At 37.1% G+C, this 5,055-nt stretch overlaps 1 long non-coding RNA gene across 1 annotated transcript; it reads right to left on the bottom strand.

Annotated features, from left to right (window-relative positions):
- Positions 1–252: 252 nt before the first annotated feature.
- Positions 253–4,020, bottom strand: LOC130185037 (uncharacterized). Its single transcript, XR_008830089.1, has 2 exons — positions 3,932–4,020; positions 253–1,036 (listed from the first exon to the last, which is right to left on the bottom strand). It is a non-coding gene; the product is annotated as an uncharacterized LOC130185037 (long non-coding RNA).
- Between the last annotated feature and the right edge of the window lie 1,035 nt (positions 4,021–5,055).

Genomic DNA, 5,055 nt, shown 5'->3' with positions numbered 1-5,055 from the left:
TGCTTATACATTACTGCATTAGTAATGATAATAATCAAATACCAGTATTATGCAATGCAACTGTCAACAACCATTCGGCACAATACAGACCTTTAAGTACATTTATCTGATTATATATTTATGTACTGAACTGCACGATATCTACTTGTCATTCTGTATTTTTACACCGTGGTATTAATACTTTTTAAGTTTACATTTTATAAAGTGACTGTACATTTGTAATTCAATATCAATCAACTGTTAGCCAATAAGTGTTTTCCGTATCATATTTTATTATAAAGCTCAAGAAAATAGAAAAGGAGTAAGTTCAAATTTACACTGACCAAATGTGAGGGAAAATATTTTCACAAACACATGATATCATAGCAAATTCCATGTATTCATCATATTCTATAATCACAACTTATGTGAAACTAAAATATAAAAAGAACATTTTAAAAACAAATCTAATGTATGATTATGGATATACTGTAGCTGAGCAATTACCTCTGCTCAGAACCAATTCTCTGAGCAAGAAATTAGTAAGTAAAATGTTCCCAAACATTTCATTAGATAAATCGGGAAACACAGCAGTTTTTAGTGAGGATGCCTTACAGAGGAAAAATAGTTTGAAAATGAATGCAGGAATAAAAACAGAAGAGATGCCACTCCTCAGGGAAGGCAATAGATTGTATAGTTATCTTCCAAACAGGGCAAAATCACTACCCTACAACTATACAATCTACTACCTCACACTGTGTGAGCAGCTGGAATAACACATCGAGATCCATTAAAACACTGCTGTCAGAATGGTGGCCCTTCAGGATCCATATAGGGACGACTGAGACGTGTGCTTGGCACTTTGAGAAAGACAGTAGGTTGAATAGTTATCTCCCAGTGCGGGTGTGACCCTAAAACTATACAACCTACTACCTCAACCCACAGTGAAAGCAAAGTTGTCGGCTGCAGTGGAAGAGAAGATCAGGGGCAGTCTGATGATGAGGAGACTCCAAGATCGACAAGAACCGGGTTGTGACACAGCAGCTTGGACCTTGGACTGTGGAGAGTCAAACAGATGGTGATTTCTAAGGTCAGTAACATAACAACTGAGCCTGTATGAACAAAGCTGATCATTTACAAATTTACTTCAGTCTGCTTTTCAAAGTGCGAACAATACATCTAAACAGATGTCTAAAAGTGTGTTTCCAGTATTTTCTGACAACAGAATAATGAACATACTTCATGACTACAAACTATGTCCTTGTGTGACCATATTACCACTTTTGGGGTGGGTAGCACTACAGTGAACTGGGGACTGAACGGCACCAGTATCAAAAACCTTGGATGGAACCCAGCTCAAGTGTCAGTTACTTGTGCAAGCGATCATAACATTAACCAACAAGAAATGACCCCGAAATATAGTTTCATGGATATAAACATACATAAGGTGACTTGTGATACTCATGGTTGGAAGGTTAGGTATAGCTAGGCACAGGTTGTTATAGACAGCGCTATTTTGGATCTGGTTTCTGATCTGCAAAACACCCAGGTTCATTTATCTCTGACGCTGACGAATCTTCAACCTTTCACCTCTCGTTACTTTTTATTATCAAAGAGCAATGGAAAATATGTAAGTAGCAGACGTCTCAATTTTAGCTGACTGTTACTGTTTAAAATGACAGATAAAGGACAGTAGATTCAATCATCTGTAGCTAAATAACTTGAATTCTGTAATGGCTAAAGCAAAAAACATTGGCTGCTCTTTGGTTAAGGTGTCTCTGCAGCTGGAGTTTGTATCTGGCCAAAGATTGTGAGTTAGTTTTCAACAGGTAAATCTGATAAGATTCGATAAGGGATTTGAAAAGGTTCAGATTCAATACGCTGATTCAATACTGGATTTGGATTTGATAAAATGCTACTGAACCCGATCCATAGTAGGTATACCAACATAAAGCAATAGTAACTGTGTTGTTCCCCACAATAGATGTGGTCACTAGCACATTTGGGCAAAACACTGAGGGTAAACTGGAGTCCGCGACACGCAAGTTTATGTAGATAAAGACTAAAAACCAAAGAAATAGTACTCCTCATTTTAAGTTCAGTACCATGGACAGCAGCTGGCAACGTAGTGCTGTTGAGCTGCGAAATGAACACAATACATCCAGATGAAACATTCTGTTTACCTCAGCTGTCTGCACTGATTATGACAAATATCATCGCACAAAATAAAACGTGCACCCAGAGTTAATGGTGTATGGCTGGAGAACATCTGATGGATTTTCTAGTGTTCATACTAATTTAACTTTAAAGGTTTGGCTGTTCACTTTTCTGGACTACAGCATACCAGAGTTATCTTCAGCAGTATGCTGGAGCTGACCCACCACCCCCAACATAATGAAGGCCTCTGCTATGGAAAACAATATTAGGCCTATTCAGTTACAGGGAAAACACACAATGGCCATGTTACATTTGTGAGGTAAAGTGTCTCCTAACTACACTGATAATGAGACGACATATGCAGCATTTGTCTGATTCATGAGAGTAATTTTTTAAATATAATTATCATTAACAGCCACAAAGGAAATTAACTGTGTAATCAATCAAATATCAGAAAATAGTTAACTATCCATCACAATTTCTCAGACGCAGAGATGACTTTTTGGTTTGCTGGTTTTACCGAACAACCAGTACAAAATCATATGATAATAAACTTACAATGCTGTAGAATAGAAGGGGGCAATAAGTCCTCAGATTTGACAAGATGCAACCAGACAGAGTTTAGCATTTTTGAGTGATGAATTAAACCATGGATTATCAAAATTAATGATTTATTGCTTTAAAGGCTGCAACTAATGATTATATTCATTATTAATTAATCTGTCAATAACATTAAATATTAATTATGAAACGTCAGAAAATAATGAGCAAACGTCCATCACTGTTTCTAAAACCGGAGGTGCCATCTCCAAATTGATTTTTATTTTGAAGATCAATTTACAACGATGTCAGAGAGATCAGAGCAATTATTCTTCATATTTTAGAAGCGAGTTTTGGGTATTTTAGCTTGAAAATTGACTGTGAAAAAAGTTGATTATTTTTATTACAGCCCTGGATTGAGTTATAAATTGCTTCATAATTAGCTTGAAAAAATATACTCAGAATACAAAAATCAGCCAACACCATTTAACCTGCTTCTGTATGAAGCTCTGTCAGCAAGGAGGGGTCATTTCCAGCTGACAGCAGGTAGGCCAGCTGCCGCCTCCTTATTTTTTTTCTTATCACCACCCAAATCTCCCTCAACCTCCAAACAAACACGCTGTTAATCAGTATCAGTGTCCATTTGAAAGGAAGCATTAAACTACTGTCTGACCACTGCTGCCCCATACAAATATTTACAGTAAAAGGAAAAAAAAATTTCAGGGCTGCTCTGTTAATCTGTTAATATGGCATGCCTTTACCTCAGGGGTTCGACTGAATTACTAAAGTAACTCTAAACATTAAATAGAAATTCCGCCTGTCTGTCTGCTACTGGGATCAGAACCGACTCCTTGACTAGGCAGTGAAAGCTAGCAAGCTAGCTAGTTCTAACAATCCAGCCAACGTGACTGGGCATTTAAGAACTACAGCATTTTAGGTGGATATTCTCACCGTTGGGAAAGTCTTACTAAATGTACCAATTAAACGCATATCTAATTTCGTTGCATCGCACTCCTGTAGGCTCGTCAGTTAACCACTCCTTACAACTTGCTAGCTAACCCCACCGAGCTAGCAGCTAGCTAGCAGCACGTTCCAGCATGGTTGACCAGAAAAGCAAACGTCGGATAAAAGTAGAGCAGCTGAATCTTCCACCACAAAATGGCAGCAAGTGTTAATATACAGCGTTTTAAACAATACACGTCCAAGCAGTGAAATATATCTATTAAAAAATGTGTGATTAATACAGTCTACCCACCTGTCTGCCATGTCAAAATGCTTCTCCACCCTCTGACTGCTTCTTCTTCGTGGATTTTTGGCGCAGCTTACAACGACGTTAGAGGCGCATTACAGCCTCTTGCTGTTTCGGAGGGCTAAATACTACATTAATATGGAGGACCAGGGATGTCGCAGGAAAAGTAAGAAACCTTTCCTTAATTTCATATTTTAATAGGCATCAAATATATATATATATATATATATATATATATATATGAACAATTAATCTACCAATAAATATTTCATATTCAAAAAATGAATTTACAAAAACAGCATAAAACACTCGTTAAATACACCATGTATAAATATATTTATTAATTCATGAATAAATTATAGAATTTGAAAAACTATTTGAAAAGGTATTTTAAAAATGGGAAAACATACCTGGAGTACATCCAGATTAGTTTTAACGTTCATGTCATTACATCGTCTTTCTTAGTCATTTCCTGCAGTGAATAACAATGTATTCACTCGACTCCTACTTAAGAAAGTAGTTAATCAAACTGAAAATGCTACTTTTAATCATTTAATGAGGTCATAGGGTAGGAGACAGATAAAGCTGACCAATATATTTTTTCATTACAGGCTATTACTTTATTACCTGTACACCTGCTTCTCTGAAAATATCTCATCAGTCAACCATGGACCAACAACTCAATGCATCAAAGAATGCAGACATTGTGAAGGTGTTCAGCTGTTGTCCAGACCAAACTTCCGAAAGGGGAAGAAATGTGGTCGAAGTGACTTTGACTGTGGAACTGCTGTCACTCTGGTCAGTCTCTGTTGTCTTAAATGAATGCATTTACTCTGGGCCCAGGAAACAGACTCCACACAGGTAAGGATGGTTTACAATAAGCGTCCCGCAGACACAGAGATACTGCAATCTTCACGACTGGACAGTCTGCTGTTAAAGGTTACAGTTACTGTGATGAATTACTAAAAAAAACAGTTTGACAGTGATTCAGCAATTTCACATATACATTTCAGTAAATTCTACCATAGTTGTCCCCTTCATGATTGTAAGATCAACATCAAACAAAACTACCTGTACAGATGACATATGAATTCAATTTTGCAGAGCCACACAGTGGCCATCCTCAGAAG

This window comes from Seriola aureovittata, chromosome 2 (assembly GCF_021018895.1).
Source record: "Seriola aureovittata isolate HTS-2021-v1 ecotype China chromosome 2, ASM2101889v1, whole genome shotgun sequence".
Taxonomy (NCBI): Eukaryota; Metazoa; Chordata; class Actinopteri; order Carangiformes; family Carangidae; genus Seriola; species Seriola aureovittata.
This window is presented reverse-complemented; position numbering and strand designations above follow the sequence as displayed.